Source organism: Octopus bimaculoides, chromosome 7 (genome assembly GCF_046866305.1).
Source record: "Octopus bimaculoides isolate indiv1 chromosome 7, ASM4686630v1, whole genome shotgun sequence".
NCBI classification, from domain to species: domain Eukaryota; kingdom Metazoa; phylum Mollusca; class Cephalopoda; order Octopoda; family Octopodidae; genus Octopus; species Octopus bimaculoides.
In genome coordinates this window covers 41243626-41271339 of record NC_142934.1, presented here as the reverse complement: position 1 = coordinate 41271339, position 27714 = coordinate 41243626, and the positions used below count along the sequence as shown (strand labels likewise).

Genomic DNA, 27714 nt, shown 5'->3' with positions numbered 1-27714 from the left:
AGAGAGAGAGAGAGAGAGAGAGAGAGAGAGAGAGAGAGAGTAATAGGAACTTTGTGACAGTAATAGGAAGTTGGAATCGAAGTGAGAAAGGAAATAAAAGCTCAATGGGAGATGCAATATGAAATAAGGAGTCGTTATATATAACGAAAAAATAAGGTCTATAACAAAGTGGGAGAAAGAGAGAAAGTGGTATCGTTAAGTGATAAGACGACTCTCAATAGTGTACTTTACGTAAGTTCAAAAAATAGAAATATATAACTTTAGGAACGTTCATAGTGAGAGAGAGAGAGAGAGAGAGAGAGAGAGAGAGAGAGAGAGAGAGAGAGAGAGAGAGAGAGAGAAAGAGAGGGTGATATTATGTACTGAAATGGATTTAAAACGATAGAGAAGGTTTAAGGAGAGAATGTTTTATAACGTGATTTCTGTTCACGTGACCTTAATGTCGTGCACTAGTACAGTGCAGTATATAGTATCACGGAACGGAGTAGACACCAAGTGTCTCCATTTTAATGTATTCCCAAATACTCTGCCAACAACTGTAACCAATCCGAAGCAAATCTCAACGAATTATAGCTTCTCAACAATTCCAGAGACTCCACAAACTCACGGACGACACCTTTCGAATTACTGTGATTTCTCCTCCCTTGATCTCGGCCAAACATGCTGCTACTTATACGACTTCGGCTAGTCCATTCTCGCCATAACATCTGCCCTATGACTTTTGTAGGAAGTGCAATTTGTTTATTTAATTTTATTCTTTTTCTTTTTTCATCATCACCCCTCCGTTTTTTGAGATATTAATTTCCTCATAAGTTTTAATGACTCTTTCGCTTACGGACTATTTCTACTCGTTCTGTTTATTTACGTCTTCTATTGCTGATCTGCCTAGGCTTAACGTCTTTTGACATTGGAACATTGAACAAATCATAACAAACTTCTATCGACATTTCTTCCTTTTCTTTGGTATATCTAGTCTTCAACTGGTTCAAATGTCGCTTGTGCTCCCCTATTTGACCTTTTATTATGTACATCATACTGCCTATTCTTTTCGTAACTACACCGTCCTCTCAACCTTGTCTTCCATTCTTATATATGAACCTTATCTCCAACATTAAGATATTTGTTTGTGTTTCCTGTGTTCCCCTATATGTATATTCGTGTAGGTAACAATTTATAAAAAATTGGTTTCATCTTCAAGGCAAACATTAGCTCTGCGGGCAACTTGCCTGAACAGTTTCCCAGGTTATGTGTTACTCTGTAAACTCTTAAGAATTGAGTTAGTTCTGCATCATTGCGTAATTCATTTCCTGATTATTTAAGTGCTCGCTTAAATGTGACTTCGAACCTTTCTACTTGCCCATTTGATCTCGAGAGGTATGGCGGAGTATAAATGTGCTTGACTGCATACATCTCACAGAAAGTTGGACACTGTATCGCGCAAAAAGTTCGTGAAGGAATCTTAGTGTTACTTTCGAGATTGGTTGATTGCATTTGCATACCTCCAGCCACTTGGTGTAACTGTTTTGTATGATCAAGTAATACGTTCCGTTTATCGGTCCAGCAAAATCTGTATGTAGCCTGGACCACTTTCACTCTGATTTAGATCACGATTGGAATTTCAGAGGTGGTGACTTTGCTGCGAGTGCACATCCTCCGCAGGATTTCACCAATTCTCCAATATCATGGTCCGTAGTAGGCCAGTACACGTAACTCCTCATTACTGATTTCATTCTTGAAAGCCCCAGTTGTCCCATATGGAAATCACTTAATACACGCTTCTGTAGTGTGGCTGGTACTACAACTCTTTGTGCATACATCAACACATTATCACACCCAGAAAAATGGTTTGCATTTGTGTTACGTATAATCCTATTTTCTTTTTAACTTCACCATTTCTTTCATCTTTGTAAATGAATTTGTCGTTCTCCGCTTTTAATTTCATATCTTGAACAGTTACTGGCAGCTCTCGAATGGCGTTACCCAAATGTGTTTTTATAGAACAGATTTATGGGGAGGTCCTCCAGTCAGTTCCGAACAACTTTGTTGCATTTATTAACACAAACACTTTTAATTTATACGTTTTACCACTAGATGTTAATATCACTTACCATTTCACCTTAGAAGCGTAATCTTTCACCTGTGATGCCTCGCGCACTTTTAGATGTTTTTTTCCACATGTCGGTATCAATAATTATACGTCACTACTTGTGTCTAGTTGTAGTTTCACGTTTGTGTCGTTTATTTTTACATACACATACTACCCCTTTTGGGTGTCCTCACGACTTTCCCTTAAGCAAATCTTTTTAGAATTTTTTCCGACCTTTTTTGCTTCGCTATGCAGTTCAAGCTTCTATATCTTATTTTTGACAACTAAAACATTTCCGAGTTTTAAATGCACAGTCTTTCTTAAAATGCAGACTTCCACACCATTAGCATGGATTTTGCCGTAATATTCTTTTTTATTTATTTATTTCCGGTCAGCATATCTGCACGTCAGAGAAATTGTTTCTTCTATTTTCTTTATGTCCTGTCGCAAGTAGATAATTCTTCGACATTCCTCTACTACAGCCTGTAGGGCTAAATTCTGGTCCTCCTGCTCTAGTTATTTAACAATCTGTGCACGTATTTCTGCATTTTATTGCTGTCAATTCTTGCACATACAAAGATGAGGCATTGAAACATGTCTGAATATAATGCATTTACATTTAATTTTTCGCACGTTTTATTTTATTTACGATTCCGGCATAACTGACAAAAAACTCCCAATGAGTTTTAAACAGAGAATTGTTATAGATGAATATTTTGGATAGCAATTAAATTGTATCCTCGAAACAAATATCATTTCTTTTTATGTTTGGAAGGACTGGGTTTCTGAAACAGTAGTCTCACATTTTCCTCGTCTGTCCAACATTGCATACTTCATTCTGAAGTACGTCGAAAACGTTTTACCATCTTCTAGCTTATAACTAAATTCAGTTATAGCATCCTCTACGTCATCTGGCAAAGTCGAACTTGCGGTGTTTCCCGACTTCAACATCAGGTCCAGCAACTGATTGTGTAGTGGTTGTTGGTGCTACTCCTGTTGATGTTGCTTCTGTTGCTTTTAAAACTGTAATACGTCTGCCTACAGGGTTTCCCTAATTAACGAATCTTTTGTATCATAACAAATTGTTAATGACCAGCGTAAGCTTCGAATCAACTCGGCACCAGTTTTCTAACGCGATTTCTGTTTACGTCACCTTAGTGTCGTGCACTAATACAGTGTCATATAAAGAACAACGGAAAGGGGTAGACACCAACTTTCTCTACTTCGTGTATTCCCAAATACTCTGCTAACAACTGTAACCAATCCGAAACAATTCTCAACAAACTATAACAACTTCTCAACTATTTCCTGCGACTCCACATACTCGTGCATGACACCTTTCGACTTCCTGCAATTTCTCCTCTCTTTCTTTAGTCAAGTGATCTGCTACTTATATGAGTTCAGCTTGTTCATTCTTACAGGGGGTGTCATGATTCTCGCCATAACAGAATGTGAAAGAAAGAATCTCGACAGAGTACTCCCCGAAGGATCAATGAATCGAAATATATATAACTTCAGGAACCGAGAGCGGGCATTATACGTATATGTATGTATGTATGTATGTATGTATGTATGTATGTATGTATGTATGTATGTATGTATATACATATAAATAATATATATATATATATATATATCTTTACCTGTAATTTTGGATTTTGTCCCTAATATTATTATATATATATATATATATATATATATATATATATATATATATATATATATATATATATATATATGTGTGTGTGTGTGTGTGTGTGTGTATATATATATATATATATATATATATATATATATATATATATATATATATATATATATATATAAAAATATATACATATATATATATATATATATATATATATATATATATATACATACACTCATGCAAGAATCTGTGTGTGTGTGTGCGTGCGTGTGTATAGGGGAAGCACGATCTCTCTTGAACGTCAGCTACTTACAGGCTGGCTTTTAACTCTTAGCTACCAATTATGATTCCTCACATGATGATCAAGCCAATTTAGCTTTTGTGGGGGCGTCTACTCCTTAACGTGATTGACTAGCCTAGCGTATGTACATTAACTACAAAAGTGGGGGGGGGGATTTTGTCCGTTAGATTACTGACCTGCTACGAACGGTTTGGGTTCTTTGACGTGAGAGCATTTTTTTTTCCACTTTGCCTCTTCAGAATTTTGAGCAGCATTGTAAGTGGAATCCGTAACGCTATGCTTCGTGTCTCTCTAGCATTTCGAACATAACTGTAACCAAAATCGTGAACTGTATGTTTCTTGTCTTACCAACATTTTAAACAGAATTGTAACCAGAGTTTTCTGTGCTATCAGCAGGCTTTTCTAACCTCTTTATCTTCATGTTTATGAGCATTACAATATACAATATATTGACAATTATTAATGTCCTACAAGTTTGCTGTATCTAATTTTAGCAACAGTAATAAATGTTTCAGCGCGGTCAATTGTAACTTGCCTTTGCATTTGTTTATTGATATATATGCTGATTTCATTTAACAGAAGAATAATATTATCAGGACTTCAACCGCATTCCATACAATAACCTGACCGTTCAATCGTTAATTGTATATGTAAATTTTAAGGGCGTTCAAATATGCTTATGACATATTTAAGCTACTAAAGAGAATAAAAATGCAGTTTACCGCCGAGAAAATTTCCCGCTTTTGGTAAAAGGTTTAAAGACTCAATTATCAGATCAGAACACCCTGTGTGGAGCGCTAAATGCGTATTTCATTCATCGCCCTAGCCTAACTTGTTTAAACTGCAGTGAAATTGCACTTACAAGTTGATATATATCACGAACCAAACGATTCATTATTTCCACTAATGAATCACGCTATTTCTGAATTTAATGAGACCGAGCTGTCTTTTAGTACATGTCAGTAAACAATATTCATTGATTTATTAGAAAGCTAAGCGTAACCTCCCTTTGCTACCCGCAACTGAAAAGGCAAAGGGTCATGAAATACGTGTCTGGCGCTCCATAGAGAGCACTTCCAGCTGAAAATAATGTTTACACCTTTTACCATAAGGGAGGAAATTTTCTCAACGGTGAACTACAGTGAAATTGTCTTTAGAAGTTGAAGTATGCCACAAATCTATTTAAGCAAACATTATTTTTCCTCATTGCTTTGCACTAATACTAATGCATCTCTTTCTCTCTCTCTTCATTTCTCTGTCTCTTTCCCTGCTCTCTCTCTCTCTCTCTCTCTCTCTCTCTCTCTCTCTCTCTCTCTCTGTCTCTCTCTGTCTCTGTCTCTCTCTCTCTCTCACTCTCTGCATATATATATTTACATATATATGTATATATATACAATTGAAGTACAATTTAAATTGGGAGATAGTTTGTAAGGCAAAATCTAATCGAATAGCTAGTAAATTTTGTTTATTATGTACTAATGAATTTAAGGAGATATTAGTAACTAATAATAAAAAATTAGTTATTCCCTATATGAACGAAAAATTAAATGCAGACATAAGTTAAATTATTTATATAATAAATTTAGCTAATTTGTGTATATATATATAAACCCTATTTTATGTTATTAATAGTTGTACTTATAATTGTAGTAATAAAATGTGTATAAATTAGCACGAGGATATATTAATATTTATAATATGGTTAAACTAAGATGTTGATAAAATGAATAAATTAATTAATGAAAATAGATTAAATTATAGAAATTTAGCTGAATTTTTGTATATTATGTATTTTGCGTATTTTAGTTTTAAATTCTTTAGACTTTAAAAGTTTCCAGTAAATGCTATACTACAGTTAATTTTTTCTTATTCTCACAGCTAAAAATACATTTTGTCATTTTAACAGCTTAAATACAAATGTCTATCTATTTATTCTATAATTTTTATTTACGTCATATTTTCAAGCGATATATTTTTTTTATAAACGGTAAGTTCTACGTTTTACGTTTAAAATTTTAGTTTAACAGTAATTCTGCGATAAGATAAATTATGGTTTTATTTTAAGTAATATTGTTAAATGGTTTTCGATTATTTATTGTTAAAACAATTATCTTTCTATATTTATTTGATATTTATTATAAGTTAAGATACGTACATTGATTTTATTATTAATCTTCTTCTTCTTCTTCTTCTTCTTCTTCTTCTTCTTCTTCTTCTTCTTCTTCTTCTTCTTCTTCTTCTTCTTCTTCTTCTTCTTCTTCTTCTTCATATTATTATTATTATTATTATTATTATTATTATTATTATTATTATTATTATTATTTTAGGCCTGAAGAGTGACTATATTTTTAAATAGAATTAATTTTAGATCGATTTACTTTTAAATCAGATTGATTTTATTGCTGTTATCTATTTGAAAATATAGCCACGAAACGCGCGTAGTCTATTTAATCCCATTTACTATTTATTGTCTTATATTCATTATTGATTTTTAGAATAAGGTGGTTTTTATAGTATATTAATTTTTCTAGATGGTATCAATAACATTTTTTATTATTGAATTAATTGATAGACGTTTATTTTCTCTAAATTATATACATATATTATATATTTTGAAATTTCATTTAGTGTTGCTAAATTGAATTTTTCCCTGTAAGTTTTGAATTTATATTCCCTATTATTATTTATTATTATTATTATTATTATTATTATTATTATTATTATTATTATTATTATTATTATTATTATATATATATATATATATATATATATATATATATACATCTGTCCAAGGTTATTGTAATTCTTATATATCATTATTGTACATGATAAAAACTCACCTTCCAACTTTTGTTATTCCAGATGGAAGGAGACGACTGTAAGAGCACTTTGAACACATACTACTAAACATAATTGTCACAGCTGACTACTCGGTTGAAGGCATTTGGGACTGTGTGGAATAGGCTATATAATAGAGTTTCGTGTTAAATTCAACAAGAACGCTACAAAAGCATTTGGAATCCTGCAGACTGCTTATGAGTAAATTTTGTTGCTGGCACAAACGATTCAAGCACGGTAGAGAATTGGTGTAAGACGACGAGATTTGTGGGTGGGAGTGATATGCTGGAAAATCAGAGTTGGTTGAAAAAAGTCTCAGTTTTGTGGATGATCATTGTTTGTCTATAATGAAAATATGAATAGAGTTTGGATTAGATATCGCAACTGTACACATAATTATTTATGAAGATACTTGGGAATGTATGCATCGCGTTCAATTAAATAATAGATATTAATTAATGTACGATATATTTATTTATATATATATATATATATATATATATATATATATATAATGTACGATATATTTATATATATATATATATATATATATAAAACTATTTATCATTATAAATATACAGGGATTAGCAATTGAGTTGCTTCTCCAACATACTGAAAATTTAGAAATAGCAGTCAAAGAACTACTGATTCCAAACTACAATTTTTTCTCTAAAATGGATGGCGATATTTATGGCACACATAGAACAAAAAACCGGAGGGAAAAGCGTAAACAAACCAAGCCTTTAGTTAATTGGATACGAATCGTTTCATGGTTAAGTGAATGGAAAATTTCACTATTCCAATCTTCAGCCTCAATATTCTGATAAATTTGAAAGTGTCTCTAAAAAAATTCACGGTAATTTTTGGCCATGCGACACCAAAAATCAACGATAAGAAAGGCACTTACGAATTCATCGGCTAGCGAGTTCAGGCATCTCACCCCAAAGAAATCCATTCCATGTGCGTCACAAATAGTCCCGTATGAAAAAAAGTCCCGTGTCGAACTGGTTACGGTTTAGCCATCTAACTTAGAGATATCAAATATAAAATATACAAGAATAAGGGCAGAGAATCGTCAATTAATAATAGAATTAATAATTAACAATTCTGCCAAGTAGTTCAGTATGAAAAAAACCTTTATCGGTAAAACTATTTATCATTATAAATATACAGGGATTAGCAATGTTTTTTTCATACTGAACTACTTGGCAGAATTGTTAATCATTAATTCTATTATTAATTGACGATTCTCTGCCCTTATTCTTGTATATATATATATATATATATATATATATATATATATATATATATATATATATTGATATAAATATATATATGAATGTATATATATATATATATATATATATATATATATATATATATATTGATATAAATATATATATGAATGTATATATATATATATATATATATATATATATATATATGTATATGTGTATGTGTGTGTGTGTGTGTGTGTGTACATACATATATAAATACGTATATATATATATATATATATATATATATATATATATATATATATATATATAAACTCTCAAGAGAGATGAAGAGCTGGTTCTTCTGAGAGAAAACTTCCCCCAGGAAAGTGTTTCGGTCCTTTACTTCTTACACTCTAAGCGGGCGGGCCCCATCCAGTTTATAGATATCAGCCAAGTTGATATGCACGTATGCTGTTTTTCGATTTTGTCTAGTCCTAACTCTCGTCCGTTGACTCAGTTTAGAAAATTATACTGAGATAGAAATAAAGTTGATTGACTTGGTAGTGGTGAACCGTCAAAGATACCACAATCATATACTCAGAGTTACTTCTTTCAGATTTAAAAAAAAAAAATGTTGACTTCAGACCGTATGGAGGTCGGGTTTGTTACTCGATCGGATCTAGATGGAACACCTCTCTGCCGTCACTGCTATTGTCTTTATGGCTTTGGTTCTGTTCTTCTCAGAGACTGAGAGTTGTTTCATTAGAGAGTAAGAAGATTTGCACACACACCCCTAAATCCCTGTATTTTCTGTATCCACTTGAAAGACACCAACAAAACTGTTCAAGGCACATCCTAAGTATAAGTTGGTAGTAAAGATAAAAAACTAGAGACCACTCTCTTGTAAAAGCTATTATTCCCAACATTGAAAAGAAATGATTGTTTGAAAAGATCATTTAATTATAATGGATGATACAAGATTCATACGCAATTTCTTAATGGCGAACTAACACTAAATAACACCCAGGGCATGAATCCCGGGAGAGAATAAAGATTTCATAAAGGTGAACTTCAGACTTTGAAGATTGGTGACCAAGATTAGGAAGAGTTTGATTTGAACTGATCAAAATGGGGCGGTACAATCATCGAAGTTTATAAAATAGAATGCACATGTACTGAACGTGCAAAACTAAGAAAACCTATTCGAAAGAAGGAATAACTGCCTAGTGACTTTGAGGGAAGACTCACGTGTGTTCCAAGTAATTGCTTGTCAAAAGCTTTTGGTTTCACTAGTGCTTCTGTCCTGAATATTTTGTATCACAGAAAAGTTGGAACGATTGACGTTACTTTCAATTCCATCATGTGGAATTTTTCTCGTGTCACTGTATATAGTGTAAACGCCTGTTGAGTTTCAGCCACAAGTGTGTGATAATGAAATCGGCTTTGATTACTTGGGCGGCAGTTATATGTCTCTCGATCACAAGTTTTTTTAACTCGTAGCCATCGCATAATCATTATTTGAAGAAGGGCTAGCTGCGAAAAATGAAGTTTTGTCCTTGGCTATATCTAGCAAATCCGACTGAGCACGTAGATACCTATTATTTGATTTCAGTTAGCACTGGTTTTATCATCTAGATGATTTATTCGTGTATTCAATTCGTATTCAACGACCATTCAAATGAACATTGATGTATTTTGATTGGATAGTGATTATCCGTATATAGTTTCGTTACCATGCGACTATTAAAACAAATTCCGTATTTCAATCTCAATAACGTTACTATGTCAAGATTTTTAAACTTTACACGAATTTTTACTATGATTCCTTTTGTATTCAATGTTTAGTTCCTCAATCTTTCCTTCCTGCGCACCTCTGTTTCTCTCTTCGCTTTTATTTTGCCGACATATAAATAAGTAACGTTATATGTATGCATACATGTATGGATAGTTATACATGTATAAAGGTGTGTGTTTTGTGTGTTTGTGTTTCTGTGTAAGTTTATGTGGGCGTGTGGGCGTCGGGAGTATTTGTATGTGCGTGTATTTATACAGGTACATATGCGTGCCTGTGTGTATATGTGTATATATATATATATATATATATATATATATATATATATATATATATATATACGCATATACATATAAACACACATATATATATATATATATTTACATATATACACACACACACATATATATATATATATATACACACATATACGCATATACACACTCAGGCACACACGCACACACCATGTCCTATTCCTCCTTTCAGGCATTCACTTTCCTGTTGCCTAATATGTGATGTGTTTAATAATATTTTCTCTTTTGCCATCCATCTTCCACTACTTTCCTTTACTCTCTCTATATTTGTTATCTACAGCGTTTCACAGCGATGTATTCCACATCTTACATCTTCTTATTCTTTTCATACACTATTTTCCTCTTTCCTGAATGATTTCCTGCTTTTTTCCTATTGTCTTTCATTTTTACAACATATACACACTTCTATAGGAATTGATGTTCAATATACCTTTATTCATCACCCCCCCCCCCCAGGAGCACACAAACGCCTGCAATCTCAACAGCACAACCAAGTCACTCATACACACACATGGACAACTATAGTAACTTATACATATGTTCACATGTGAGTGTGTCTGTGTGTGTCTGTGTGCGTGTATGCATATATATATATATATGTGTGTGTGTGTTGGTGTGTGTGTGTGTGTGTGTGCGTGTGTGTGCGTGTATATATGCATGTATACATTCTTACTTCACTTCTTTTTATATATTTTTGTTTGTAGGTGTAAGAACATATGCATTTATATATATATATATATATATATATATATATATATATATATATATATATACATATGTACACATTTATGTGTAAACATATGTATATGAATATATATATATATATATATATATATGTGTCTAAGTATGTATGTATACGTTTTGTTCTACATGCAAACGCGTATGAATACATGCATGCATATATGTCTATATGTACGTATGTATATTAGTATGAATTGAGCTAAGAATATATGCATACGCATTTCAATCTTGCTTCCTCTTTTCTTCTCTGCTGTCATCTGTGCCATCACACAAAGCGACGTGCAAGGAAGCACACTAAACCGGTTATAGAATGGTTTGGTAAAACAGTTTCCAAGCGATGTCACATTTGACATCGCTTACACGATCCTGAAAGAACGGAGGAAATTAATGTCGTTATTTGCGAAAGAATTTCTTCACCGAGACAATTCAACTGACACACACATACTAACGCCTTCACCACAATCACCATTTTCAAACATATACATTACACACACTCACGTACCTTTTTACATCCATATACATACATACGTGCACACACATATGCACGCACGCACCATAGGAACACACACTCACACACATATGTATGTATATACGTTGCCATGCACGTACGCAAGTGTGTATCACAAATACCAACACGTGAATTCTCCCGAATGCCGTCTCTCGCATATCTCTTTCTCAGGCAGACCACCAAACAATGAACCCCATAGAGTGATAAAAAGAAAATGGAAGAATAACAATTTTAAAGGTAATACACGCACTCTCTCACATACGCAAATACAAACACGCTTGTACATACATAAACTCACACACATACACGCATATACACCAAACATCTCGAAATGTAAAAGCAAGACACCATATCAGCGTGTATGTTTGACCTCCTGTATAGTTGACCTTAAATAGAAAATATATTACTTTGGATGTAAATGAATTGAAGAAGGCTCGTGAGTGGAGATTAACTCAGTTAAAATTTTTGGCAAGCAAAAACTTTTATCCTTAAAGTAAGCACAAACGAATTATTAACTCGGCTGACCTCTCACTAGAAAGGCGACTGTAAAAGTTGCGTTTACTTCCAATCTTAGATAAAAGCTTAATATATTGTACAAACTCTATAACGCTTAGTATAGTACGTTGCGAAAATTCGTGTGCCTGTTTAAAAGTTTATGTGTGTGAGATCTACATGTAGTCATGGAAACGCGAATTGGCGAAGAAAATTGAAAGAAGTTCCGACAGACTGTAGTGAAATGCATTTATAGTCAATGATCGATGTGTGTGTATATGAGTAAAGGTATATAAATATAGGTATGTATAAATTCACAAACATATATACGCACGGGCACTTACAGACACACACACACTCCCATATATAATAGTTTTCTATATAAGAATTTACGAATTTTTATTTCGTATTCCACTATTCCACAAAGGAACGTGGTAGTAATTTTAGAATAGATTTCTCCCCAAGTTTTAACATTATGCTTGGGTATTTATTCTGAAAGTATTTTAAGCGTGAGAAGTCTTCAGAAACTCTGAGAAAGCGCAGTTTTTCCTGATAACTTGTCATGCGGTGTCGGGGTCAATTCCTTCTATAATTTACTAGCTGTTCCTTTCTTTTTGTCGTTTTCCTTCTTGTTTTTACAATTTCTATACTCGTCTCTGATGTTAAATCCGAAGCTGTCTTGATCGAGTAGCCTATGATGTACATTTATACAGAACAAATCCATTCTAGCTGCGACTCCGCCACCTTCATTTCAATATCTACATCAACTATTGTGTATTGCTTGCTTATTTTTTTTATAACAGTATTCTTCGAAATGAGAGCAGTGTTGCTACTATTTCTAACAGGAGGAGTAACAAAACTGTTAGTCCTTCAGAATTGTTTAATCTTTGTCGTTGCTCGTATTGTAGAAGTTTAACTTTTGATATTTGTATGCTCAAAGGTCAGCAATTATGAAACAGTATTATGTGTGACTCAACAACTCTACCAAAACCATACCTTCACAAAACTACCTTTTTGTCACTTCTTAACTTTTATTTTGAATGTACATGCATAAATCACGATCAAAATGCCGCCCGATCGACATTTTGAATGTCACACAAAGCGAAGAATTACTTCCAATTTTTTTTATGGTGCTGTCCGCCTACGCTGAGCCCATTCTCAGGCAGCCCGCTTCACGACCATGCCTGGTATAAACCCTTATCGGCTTAGGATCAGCTTGATATATCATTTGCTGAAGAGGATATCCGCAGTAGACACCTTGCTTGTAAACTAATATCTGACATTCCCATTAACTTGTAAATTAATGATCTTGTTAAATTTATTTTCAATTGTCCGGAAATAATATGAAAATTACCGCTAGGTCTTTGTTTTGGTTATCTACCTAAGGGAAAAAAGTATAATCTGTTGGCAATATTGTGATTACTTCAGCCAATGCATCTTCCCTGATTCATTCAAACGCAAACGGAGTTGCAAACTTATTTCTCTTTCATCATTTCATTTTCGAATTATACACGGATGTTCACTGAAAAAATACAATTAAAAAAAATTTAAGTAAAAATGGATAGCTAAAAAATATTGGCTATTCTTTTCAACTATCGACACAATTCCTAAAATTTAGTAGGGTATGGGTTACTCGATTACATCCACCTCCAGTGATCAACTGATACTTAATTTATCGACCGTGAAATGAAGAACGGGAAATTTGCCTCCGAGGGAATTTGAACTCATAAAGAGAAACCGGAAGAAATGCCACTAAGCGTTATATTCCGGCCTGTTAACAATTCTGTCATCTCACCACCTTCTTAATTTTTTTAAATCAACCAATTTGGGCCAGTGTGCGTGTTGTTTATTGTGATATATACTATGACTGACCACCGATACTCAACTCAAGAAAAGAGTCTTAAGTATTAAATAACAGAGCATGCTAGAAACGTGTTTCACGTTTCTTGTCTTATAAATATAAAATAACTCACAGAACGTGTTTGGCAGTCAGACAAAATACGCGAGTTGTATGATCAATCAGATAAACTCATGAAGATTTTATTTTTCATTCTTTTTCACAGATAAATGAGACTGAGGACCTTACTGTCCAGTTGAAAATATGTTACAACGATATCTTTTTGACAAAAATCTTGAAAAGATCAAGGTAGGAGGGAGAGGGTAAGTGTTAAACGAAACGTTTTCACATTAATATAAGCCGAAAGCACATACGAAGCAAACTGGCATTGATTGATGTATTTTTCCAATGTTGAATAAAAGCTAATATATTTAATCTCAATATGAGTTGTGTTGAAGCGGTGAGCTTGCAGAATATTTAGCGTACAGGAAAATGCGTAGCGGCATTTCATCCTCTATATCCTGAGTTCAAATACCTTTGGGGGTCGACTATGTCCTCCATCATTTGGGAGGCGATAAAATAAGTATCAGTAGAGCACTAGGGTTGATGTAATCGATTTAATCTCTGGGCTTGAGCAAGGAATTTGAAGCCAAAACCAGTTGAGTTAAGTAATTGATGACTTCCGATGTATTTGAACACAAAACATGGAGAGAAGTAACTATTTGTATCAATAACTATATCTAACATATTTGTTTCTCTACTGCCTTGAAAAAGTATACTGGTATATATTTATATGGATAAGTGCTACAAAGATGAAACTTTTACCGCATACTATACTGAAAATGATGAAAACTGCTATTGGCTGGAAAACTACATTAAATATTGTAATAAAATACACGTTTTTACACCATTCTATAAAATAATATAGGAAAAAGTTTGGTTGGTATAGCTGTGCATACCAAAATTACAGCAATTATATTAAATTTACATATCTATCTCTCTGGCTAGTTTATGTATTAATTTAAGTGTCTGTTTAAGTGACTATGTATGTAAATATACATATATGTAAATATGCATATATATGTATATATGTATATAAGCCTATATAAATATATATATATATATATATATAATATATATATATATATATATATATATATGTGCATATATATATATATATATATATATATATATATATAATATATATATATATATATATATATATATATATATATATATATATATATATATATATATATATATATATATATATATATATATTCATATATATATAATATACATATATATATATATATATATATATATATATTATATATATATATATACATATATGTATATATATATATATATATATATATATATATATATATATATATATATATATATTTACACGGATGTCTGTAAATATATAAATGTGTGTGTGCGAATGTATATATGTATGTATATACATATACAGGTGCATGTGTGTAGTGAACATAGACAGGCAGACAAACAGACTTACAGACAAACTGACAGAAAAATAGATAGATAAATAGATAGATAGATAGATAGATAGATATCAAAACCAAACTATGTGGCACATGAAAATACCTCAATGAATATATCATTTTATGGTATGGAGGAAGTGTGGAAGATTACCTAATAATGCTAAAACATGAGCATATCTTCTGAGACATACAATGCAAGACGACTATACTAAAAATTCCAATGAAAAACGGTAATGACTGCGTGTTGTACAAAAAATGCCTCAAACTGAAAAAGATGAATTTGAGGAGGGATTCGGGAATACCAAAAATAATAATGACTCAGAACACTAGGCTGAATTTATGAGTAGGGAACGTGAGTGATATTTTAACCTGCATAAATAACTTATGACAAAACATTAAATTTACCGAGCCAGGGCCACGTACATATACGGACGAGTCCTACTAACCAAATTACGTAATGATATCAGAAGTTTCCCGCACTAGTTCTGTAGCGAGCCAACAGATGGCAACACACGCTCGCATGCGCTGTGACAGCTAGCAATGACCTTCATGAGGCAGTGTGTCGAATGACATCTCTGTGTTTACTTCGCAATTTGTGAAATTTGTGTTTTTTTGATCACGTGTATCGTGCAGTCTGTGATTTTTGTCATAGACAGGAAGCTGGAACAAAGAACCTACGTGTGATTTTGCGTTAAACTTGGGGAGTCTACAACAGAGACATTGAGTATGCTTCGGAATCATACGTCGACGATACAGTGGGTCGTCCGCAATGTTTCGAGTGGCATGCGCGAACGACAGAGCCACAGATCAATCAAGAGCAGGCTCATATTTTCTTTTTCACATCTATGGTATTGTGCTTTCAGAATTCTTCCCCTAGCGTGAGACGTCAATCCAGAGTTCTCCTGCTGCGTTTGAGGGAAAACATTCAGTGAAAGGGAATGGATCTGTGGAGCGCGAAGAATTGAATTCTTCACAATGACAATGCACTATGTCACCGAGCTCTCCTCACGCATGGGCTTCTCGCCAAAAACCCACCCTATTCCGCAGCCACCCTATTCTCCAGATTCAGCATCTTCGGACTTCCGTCTCTTCCTCTATTTGAAAATGAAGCTCAAAAGTAGCCGTTTTAACACTGTTGTCGAGATCCAGAACCAACCGCAGAAGGTCCTCAATTCGCGCACGGAAAACGAATTCCAGGACGGATTCCAAAAGCAGCAGGAACGCTGGAATCAGTGTATTGCTGCGTAAGATGATTATTTCGAAGGCGATGTTAAAGTACAAGTAATTTTTATTAAAAAATATCTAATCCGGGAACTTTTTGATGGAACGAAATCTATAAAGGTTCAGTGTGCGGTGTGCAACTTTTGGATGACAAAATAAACTAAATATATTCTTTATTTATAAGAATGAAAGAATATATTGCAATGATGCGTTTGGATAAATGCTATATTAATGTATTAATACAGTGAAACACAAAAGAATATATTGCTATATGTATATAGGCAACACTATATGTATATGTGTGAGTGTGTGTTTGTGTATCTATGTATAAATTTGTAAATACATGTGTATGTGTGTTTGTGTGTGTGTATGTATGTGTGTGTGTGTCTATGTATGTGTGTGTACATATATATAATTGTGGGCATTACACTTCATTATAGAGGTAAGCGTAACTGCAACTTATCCCTCATTGAGACACTGCATGTCCTTACACCCAAATTTATGTTAAGTAAATAAAATGAATTAATGTTAAGAAGTACACATCTACTGCGAAGAGCATTTAAAATCTCCCAAATGAGTGGAATACTGATCTCTGTACCCTTATATAAGTGTCTGTATATTACACACTATGCTAAATACTTTTAACGTAAGTAGGATTACTTAATAGATACACTAATATATATTTTATCTAATTAATTTAGTTATATTAAATTATTATTATGATTTTTGTAGTTGTTGATACTATTGTAATTCTATTTTCAATATTATTGTTTTAATTTTAAAAATTTTGTAATATAATAGTTTCATTATTTGTTAATTATTTTTAAGATTATTCTTTAATTATTTTTTCATTTACGTTTGTAATGTTATGGTCATATCTCAATGTATCTTAATGTATATTAATAATTTTGCAGTGATTTTAATTTTAAATTATAAATATTTACTCCTTCAAGAAAAAAAAACAAATTTTAGGAAACAGAATATCTTTCTAAGTCAATAATACGTTGGTTATTTTCCTGTATAATTCTCATTAACCCAGTTTACCATCTACTCGGAGTTTACATTTTGAATAAATGATATTGATCAAATAACAAACCTTTAGTGACTTAATAATATATCAACTGAATGTCATGGTTCTACATAACAACTCTATGCATTTCACTTGGTCAATAATGCTTTAAAGGTAGGAGGAATTTTGATAATCTGTCATGTTCTGATAAATACGATTTGTTAGTAGGTCTCCTGAAATATCTCGATATCCCTTACACCGGTTAAATATTGTAACTTTTACTACTATCTATCACACGTAAATGTTCTCTATACTAAGCAGTGTGGTATAGATTTGATAAGGACAGGATGATGTAAAATGTCTCTATCACCGGAGAATCCCGGTCGATCAAATATGGGATCTATTAACAAGCGTATTTCCTGCATCACAAAATTTTGGAATTTTCCAATCTATCCGAAACTTCCGTAAGGTGATTAAAGAATATCTAATCCTCCATTATTTTGTGTTTTTCTAATATACGAGGTCTGATCAATAAGTATCCAGACTGTTGCCATAGTAATGAAGCTAAAGCATGCAGAGTAAAGCCGTTTGGGAAATATTGCCCCTCAACTATGTTGTGGATGTGCACTAAGTTTTAGCGTTCTAGCTCACATTCGCCATTTACAACAGTGCTTGGAAAGAAGGTGAGTAGCATGTGCTCATCGCATTGACCACGACAGAGAAGGTTTTCATGGCGATACCTGCTCAGAGGTCTGCCCAGGTTTGCAGAAAGTGTATGGAGAGGAGAATATGAGCCGCACACAAGTGAACGAGTGGTTCAGAAGTTTCCAACGTCATGAAAAAATGTCGATATTGGGGACCGTATTCGCCTGGATTTATAATCCCCTTTTTCTTGTATGTATGTATGTATGTATGTATGTATGTATGTATGTATGTATGCATGCACATATTTATATATATGTGTGCGTGTGTGTGTATGTATATTCACACAAAAAAATAATAACCATGCAGTTTAAACACGTAGCTTATCATGAAAATCAATGGAATACTCTATTTAGTTGGTAGTAGTAAGCGAGTATCGATTCTTCACCCTTTGCATGGCTGAGTAAGAAACAGTTCCGATTATAAGAATACTATGAAGCTGTGATCGTGTAGCTAAATACCATATGCCATTATGTTTGACGTTGGTCTAATTACAACCAACCGTACCATTACAAGTATTAAACACAGAAGCGGGAAAATCTTGCGTGGTTGTGGTTCTGGTGAATTGAGGCTTTTTCAGTAGAATTAGTTTCTCTGAGGAAAGGCAAGCCATCAGGGGTATCTTGAATTTGTTTATACCATCAACCAAAGGACTCACCCAAAACATCGTACCGCTATGATCTGTTACTGAAACTACAACTGATATATATATAAATATATATATATATATATATATATATATATATATATATATATATATATATATATATATATATGTATATATATATATATTGAGAGAGAGAGAGAAGAATAGAGTAAGAGAGAGAGACAAGGGAGAGAGAAAAAGACAGAGACAAGAGAGAGAGAAAACGACAGAAACAAGAGAGAGAGAGAGAGAGAGAGACAGAGAGAGAGAGAGAGAGAGAGAGAGAGAGAGAGAGAGAGAGAGAGAGATAGAGGAACCGTTAAACAGTAGAAATAGGTACAAAGACAGCAATCGGAGGACAAATAGCGTTGTCAAGAGCATTTGGTGTTAAATGAAAATAATATAAAAATTCAAAATGTCATCTGGAATAAACAGTGACCAAATTTCATCTTAACCATGTAAATCATTCATTAAAACGAAGGAATATATTAAATATTATATTAAGTTATAATTGGGTAGAAAAGAAATGAATATTGAATGTTTGAATGTTTTAAATCTTTCATGTGTTTTATAAGAGCTAATGTGATTGAAACAACAAATATTCATATATACGTAAAACCTTTGAAATATTGAACAAAAAATGGAGAGTGGTTTTTACTTTCTAACAACAACATGCAAATCTTCATCAATTCAATCGATGTCTACTTAAATGTATTCTTACATAAATAAACCCTCCGTAGAAAAAAAAAAAGGATGATCGTGTCGGTTTCATTGTTTATCGCCGGATTTCTATGCTAGGACTGCCATGGAAGATGAACAATAGCTGGAAATTAATACGAAGATAGTTGTATTTAGAGCTTATGTTCAACGTAGGTTATGTAATCACTGGAAACACTCTATGTAACTATGTACATTTGAGAAAACACATGCAGTTTCATATTTATTAGAAGATGTATAGCTGATAAAAATATATTGAAGTTATGCCTGAAGCCCACTTCACAAACAGATAAGAATATAAGTATTAACCTGAAAATATCAATACTAAAGCAATTGAAAGATACAGAGAGCTATAAAATCAATTCTTATCTCTTACTACGTATATAAAGCTTCCCCAATTGCGCTGTCTTATTGAAAAGATTCGGAGAGGCAAATGAAGCAGCCATAGTAAAGAAACTGTCGTTGTATTAATTCATAAAGCATCTGGATTTACTTTCGTTTTCACCATTCTTGCATTGATAACATAATTACTGGTCAAGAAACTGAATCATCATCTTCAAATTAAAGCCGCACAAGACTTAACGTTGCTATTACAAGCATCCTTACTTGTTTCCAATGTAATGATAAATTCATAAGTTCCTGTCTATTCGTACTAATCACTGGCCATACTACTGTTAGAATATCAGGCTGGCTGCCTTGTGGTATTCGATCTAGTTCTTTGTAATTATCCCTTTACCTATTTGTGTAGTTTAATGATGCTTCTTAGTGCGATTGGTGCGTATACCTCTCACCTATTCTCTTTCTTTCGCTCTCTCTTTCTATCTCTCTCACTTTCTCTCTCTCTCTCTTTCTATATCTCTGTCCTTCTCTCTCTTTCGCTCTCTCTCTTTCTCTCTCTCTCTTTTTCTTTCACTTTCTCTCTCTCTCTTTCTCTCACTTTCTCTCTCTCTATCTCTCTCTCATCCAACTTAGCCAGAAAAATTTATGTAGCGTTCTGTCTAAATTATGTATCAATGTGTATAAGTGTTCCTTTAGATTCTATGCTCTAACACCAGCAGAGCCACATGTACACTCGGGTCCAAAGTAATGTCTACTATTCATGTACTCAGCCTGATACTAGCATCGATATGATTTATTGTCTCTTCTCTCAGTGACTCTAGGTTTGGGTATCGTTTAGGTTTCAATATTATGAATCGCTAAGTCAACAAGCGGGAGGAATCGTTAACACGGCATGGGAACTGCTTAGTCGCCTTTCGTCAGCCTTTACCATCTAAGATAAAATTCCGTCGAGGTCGACTTTATCTTTCATCATTTCCAGGTCGATCAAAGAACTACGAGTTCAGCACTGGGGTCGATGTAATCGAATTAACCCTTACCTCGGAATTGCTAGCCTTGTACCAAAATTTGAAACCAACATTAGAAATTGCTAAGGTACTAAGCTGACAGAAATGCTAGCATGCCACGTAAAATGCTTAGCTGCATTTCATCCGTCTTTAAATTCTTAGTTAAATTTCCGCCGAAGTAAACTTTGTTTTTCATCCTTTCACTTGAACACCAGGGTCGATGTAATCGATTTACCCTTCTATCGAAATTGCTGGCTTTGTGCCAAAATTTGAAACAGATATTACGACCTTCTATGCTTTTATTGTGTAAAAGATGTTGCAAAATCATAACTAAATTATCGACGGACTGCTTGCTTTATTTAATTTATATTTCTGCTCCAATCACACCGCCGTCAACAATTCATTTTCTTTCCCGGTGTTAAAAAAAAGTAGATTCCAGCAACATTCTGATACTGCATCACATAGTCAATCCTTCGTCACTTAGCAAAAAATTCTGAACCGCTGAAACACTTGGAATGAAAATTATGCAGGTTATTTTCGCTACTCAAAAGTTTTTCCTGTGTCAGTCGCCACTTTTAAAGATGGGTCCTGAACAAAATAATTACCAGAGAACTTGTAATCATTACTCAAAAGAGACACATCAATATTAATAGGTTATTTAGGATGGCGAGCTAGCAGAATCATTAGCAAGCCAGGCTAATATGCTTAGCAGCATGTCGTCCGTTTTTAAGTTGTGAATTAAAATTCCGTCGATGTCGACTTTGCCTTTTATCCTTTTGTGGCCGATAAAATAAGTACCGGTTGAGCAATGAGGACCATGTAGTCGACTTCACCATTCCACCGAAATATGTGAGCTTGTGTTAAAACTTTGAAGGTAATATGTATGCTTCATTTGTCAGTATTTAGTTGGTGCCATCTATTGCTGCTTTCACATATTGGTGTTCTACCTTATTCATACAGAATTTAAGAAACGAATTCTTCTAACCTGTCATTTCTCTTAATTATGCAATACATTGTCTCACAATTTCTTTCTTCTTCCGCCTCTCTCTCTCTGTTACACACATACACATGCACACACATGCATATGCTTGAGCACATCTTACTATCTACCACCTTCTTACTTTCAGGCATTTAAAACTATGCAGAAGCAGTTTCTACATCACCACTTTATATACGAAGAAACCTGACCAATCTGCAGATAGTTTCTGGTGTCTTCGACATTTTATAACAGTGCGGCAAATTCATTCTGCCTGATCACTAAAACCTATTACTCAGATATAGACTCAAACTGAAATCATTACTATCAAATCGAGTTGAGACATTATACGAACAAAAATTCCTCAAGAGGAAACAAGCTTTGTGTAGGCATCTATCTCAAAACTATTTGAAAGACGAATCAAAATTCCATCCAGCAAGATTTGAAGTTCCGCCGTTCACTACATTCAGCAGATTTTTTCAGGATTCCCACGTATTTTCTAAACATAAATAGCATGATTGATATATTCCCCACTTGCAGATAATCACTATATCTCATTAGATCTTTAAAAGGAACAATGCTACCAATTTACTGCTTGCTTATTACCAGAGCCTGGGTTTGACTTTGCTAAGATTTTGGAATCTATTTTTCTCACATTTATCATTTTACTTATGTTTACTATTACTTTAGAAAACACATAAACTATTCTAGACCGAAATATCATTTAAGTATTTATTCACAACCACAGATCACGAAACTTCAAACTGCTGAGGCTTTCTATTGCATTAGTTGTAGTACATAAATTATAAACAATTATTCCTGTACATATGTTAGAAAGCACAAAAAAATATATAGCTCACAAGTGGAATATTTCAACGAAGATTTACGCTACTTGGAATGAAGTAATAATATGGAAATATAATCTTTAAAAAATTAGAAAAGAAAAAGTACTATCGATACTGACAGTTGTTCCAAATCAAGCCTTGATTGTATTGTTCCTGAATACTTAGTTCTGCATTATCGTGGCATGTTTGGATAGTTTCAGTTTAGAGTTGATTCCATTTCTTATAGATGTAATTCATGAATATTTCTAGCAAAATGTGAGTGAAACATTATATGAACTATGCACACATTCAAATAAACATATGCTAGCACACTTCGTTTTCCTAAACAGTTAACATACCAATAGGCGATATTCGAAAATAATATATTTCAAAGACATGAAAGCGCAGCGAGGAATTAAATGTCGATTGATGTGACACTGAAATGTTAAAACGAGAAGGATGAGAGAGAGAAAGAGAGTGAGAGAGCGCGAGAGAGAGAAAGGGAGAGCGAGAGAGAGAGAAAGGGAGTGCGAGAGAAAGAGAAAGGGAGAGCGAGAGAAAGAGAAAGGGAGAGCGAGAGAGAGAGAAAGTGAGAGCGAGAGAGAGAGAAAGGGAGAGCGAGAGAGAGAGAAAGGGAGAGCGAGAGAGAGAGAAAGGGAGAGCGAGAGAGTGAGGTGAGGAGATCTATTCGCTAAACTACCGTAAAAAATAACATAGTAGAAATAAGGTTCACATATTTACGAAAACACATAAAAGCATGTTACATGAGGCTGCATATGTGCATGATTGTATGTTAGTTTCATTATGCATCGTGTAATTACATGATAATCATTATTGATGTTTCTACATACATAGACAGTTATGTATGTGTGCGTGAGTTTGTGCGTTCGTGTGTGTGTGTGTGACCTTATACGTATGTATGTATTTGTGTCTCAGGTATTAACGACTGTATGTATAATCATGTACTGATACATGTATAAAAAGAAGCAGATGTCTCTGATTCAAGCTATGTGTGTGAAATCATTTTTTTTATCTACACAGCAGTCACGTACATACCATCTACGTCCATATTATGTGATGTTGTTTGCAGGTTCTTTCTAAAATTCTTACTGCATACTCTTCATTAGAGTCCATTTGAACAAAGCTTACAACTTGGCTGAACTTTAAAAATCTACAAGACCCTAATCCTCTGATCCTCTTTTATCTGCTTCTAAGATTGTGTTCTGCATAAACTACGTATATTTTAATAGTTACTTTTCTTGTGTGTATTTAATTTTTTTCTTTCACATTTTGTTTGATTTTCTTTTTATTCTTTAGTAATGGAATCATACAAAGCATCTAAGGGACGCACGTGTAACCCAGTCTCTCTCAATCTCCATTTTTACCTCTTTCTCTGCCATACGTATGTATGTGTATATATATATATATATATATATATATATATATATATACATACATATATATGTATGTGTATATATATATATACACACACACATACATATATATGTATACATATAATGCATATATGTATAAATATATAATGTGAGTGCAGTGTGTATATATATATATATATATATATATATATATGTATATATACATGCTTATACATGTATATGTGTGTGCTTGTATGTATGTGTGTGTGTTTATTCTATCAAAGATTTTAACAACTGTTGTATTTGTTCCTTTTATTTGTTTTTTTAGTAAAGCCGCATATGATGACGATGTGGAAAAAGAAGAAAGATCATGTGAGATTCATTCTTTCCATTAGCATTGATATTGGCATAAAATGTGATCACCTTAAAGGAGAATACACACTGTGTAAGCGTTTCATCTTGTTGATAGCTTACATTTTGTTTTATGATGCTTTTTTCACTTTATAGAACAATTTAGACATAGATGCTTGCAGAAGACAACTGAGAGTTTCAAAGTTGTCACGGGAACTACTAGTAAACAAATTATACTCTCATTCCCTCATATGGTGCGGTGATGCTTTATTTTAAAGTAGATTTTAATGTAGATTTTAAATATCTAATAACACAGTGGAGCTCGGTAGATTCATGGATGCAATATCGCTAATGACCGATCTGCTCTAAGACCAGGTTTTCACAGCAATATTTTGATGCTACACATGGCAAATAAAATATCCTCTCGTCACCATTTGAGTGAATATAAATAGCAGCTAAAAATTCTTCACATATTACCTAAATGCAGAAGATGACAGTTTCTCCTCCCTCACACACACCATTCTCTCTCTCTCTCTCTGTTTCTCTGACTCTCTCTGACTCTCGCTCTCTCTTTGTTTCTCTGACTCTCTCTCTCTCTCTCTCTCTCTCTCTCTTTCTTCATATATCAGTGGGTTGATGCATTGTAATGTCAAAAGAAAAATCATAGTCTACTTACTCACCGCCATATTTTGGGAAATGGTTTCTCGTGTTATTAAAATATTAAGGTTGAAAATACCCCTTATTTCTCCTTAGCCATTTATCCTCATGTGAGTATTTCACGGAGAAGCTGATAATGTCACTTATTTTTATTAAGATACTCACAAATGTGAAAAGGAGTTACTCACAATTGTCTTAATGTACAATAATCCGCCAGGTGTAATATCTTTGGAAAAGTGTAGCTTCGTTACGATCAGTAGTTTCCAAATTGATGCAGTGTAATTCTCTAAGTCAGTCTGCAGGAATCCAAGATTCGTTTGTTCTGAAATAAATTCAAACCATTTTATCAATTCACTATTAGTTTATTTCACTGAAAGACGAAGTGAGACTCTGTATGATTTTTATGACAGAGGCTCATACTCGTGATGTCGATATCAGATGCAATTTCATTTATACGTATGGCCATTGGATTGCTTCAGAAAACCAGGCTACGTAGACTCTCAATAAAATCAGACCTTTCCAGTTAGTGAAGTTCTGTGCATCAGTCTGTCTGTAGGTGAGAAAATATTCTCTCTCCTGAGATGCTGATTTTCATTTAAAATATTCCAATAAGTTTTCTTTTGCTTTTTGCTGTTGATGGCGTGTAAGTTAAATGATCGTAACATTTACTTTCTATCATTGTTGCAAAAATCAAATACTTTTGTCGTAGTTGTAAAGATTCTTTACATTTTTATATTACTTTATTTTATTTTACTTTGCGCTGAGATGTGTAGAACTTGCATATATATACATATATATATATATATATATATATATATATATATATATATATATATATATATATATATATATATATATATATATATATATATATGTATATATATATATATATATATATATATATATATATATATATATATATATATATTCTTATTAGGAGTACTTTTTTTTCAATAATCAACTTTTGTTGGATTTCCTGGAGCCCTGCATGCGTAGAGGGCTTTCTAGTGGCAACTTATGGTGCTATGCTATGTGTTCTTACCAACTATCTGATACTTTTCTGATTCTTCTGGCCGTGGCAAGGAGACAAACATTTTGTAACAACTCTACTGGGAACTATATTATGATATCTTTTATATTCCTAGTGATGCTATTTGATACAGTGCCCAAGGACCCAACAATAATTGGCACTATCTTCACCTTCTTCATTTTCCATAGTTGCGCTGTTTCATATTTACGGGTACTGTATATGTCTATTTTTTACCTTCCATCTTGACTATTCGTGGGTCAAAGGGGCAAGCAACATCAGTTATATAGCACATGTGAAAGGTCACCAACAATAGATACGCCTTTGTGTATTCTAGCATTTAGATTGGAAAATCTGAAACGATTTTGGAGGTTTCTAACTCCGACACCATCTTCGGTTTTGTGCTCATATCATGTTTTGACGTTCTCTAGACTTCACTTTTCGCATAATTTCTAATGTAGAATTTTCTCTACCTCATCATGTCGCCAAAACGTATAGTGATTTTTTGGCAAGTCAAGGATATTCGTTCACGATATGAGTAATGGTTTCGTCCACTCTATTACAGAGGCAGGAGAGTGGGGGGGCATGCTCATTCCTAATGTGACATCATAACCATCATCGTCGTCATCATCATCATCATCATCATCGTCGTCGTCGTCATTATCATCATCATCATCATCATCATCATCATAATCATCATCATCATCATCATCATCATCATTTTATATACGCACAACAGATTAGCCCTAACATCGGGCTGTAACGAGTAAATTTAGATGTCAAGAACCTTCCTAAGTATCCTAGCTGTCCCTAATAATTCCGTTTTCTGGGGTTGCAATAAACTCGGTTTTATGCCTATTCCCCCTATCTATCTTTTCAAATCAGTATCGATTGATTCTAATACACCTATAGATACAGGGATACATTTTATCCACACTTTCACTTGCTTTTGTTATTTATTGACTAGATCCTGGCACTTTGCTATTTTCTATAATTTGTTTCTCATCATTTGGGATGTAAAGTCAAGTACCCACTAGTTTCTCTTCTCTTTATCCATTACTACTAAATCAGGCTCTGTCATTTTTATCATCCTGTCGTTCTGAATGTAAAAATCCCACACTTTCGTAATTTCTAATACTTTATTAAGTTCATGTTCATGCCACCTATCACTATATTAAAATCCTAGCTTTCTACATCCACCCCCAGTGGATTATTGTTTCTAGGTTATCATTTCTATTTCAGCATACTATGTTCACTAACTATATGAGTAGCACTTCCCTCCTTCGGTTTACATAACCTACATTGGTAATCTACCTGATTTTAGTCTATCTTCGCTTTTATCCAATTAGTTGTCAATGCTTGATATCATACTGCTTCTAGCAAATATTCTCTCTCCCATTTCAGCCTTCCTTTCTGCAATCAGAACCATGTCTCCCTACTATTTTTTTTCTGCCACTATCTTTGGAAATCTACCATGCAAAGCCTTCTCTTTCCAGTCAGATGATCTCCCGTTTTCTGGATTCTCAGCCCATTTTCTTTCCGGTTCCTGAATCTACTACTATTACAACTTTTAATAATCTTTC

At 33.4% G+C, this 27714-nt stretch overlaps 1 long non-coding RNA gene across 4 annotated transcripts; it reads right to left on the bottom strand.

Moving 5' to 3' along the window:
* Positions 1-6839: 6839 nt before the first annotated feature.
* Positions 6840-26706, bottom strand: LOC128248295 (uncharacterized). 4 transcript variants are annotated; one of them, XR_016242619.1, is made up of 6 exons: positions 26147-26706; positions 25293-25426; positions 19585-19686; positions 13295-13462; positions 11158-11306; positions 6840-7215 (listed from the first exon to the last, which is right to left on the bottom strand). It is a non-coding gene; the product is annotated as an uncharacterized LOC128248295 (long non-coding RNA). The 4 variants fall into 4 exon arrangements; XR_008264531.2 differs by lacking the exons at positions 6840-7215; positions 11158-11306 and adding an exon at positions 22864-22989 and having other exon boundaries at positions 12262-13462; XR_016242618.1 differs by lacking the exons at positions 6840-7215; positions 11158-11306 and having other exon boundaries at positions 12262-13462.
* Positions 26707-27714: the final 1008 nt, after the last annotated feature.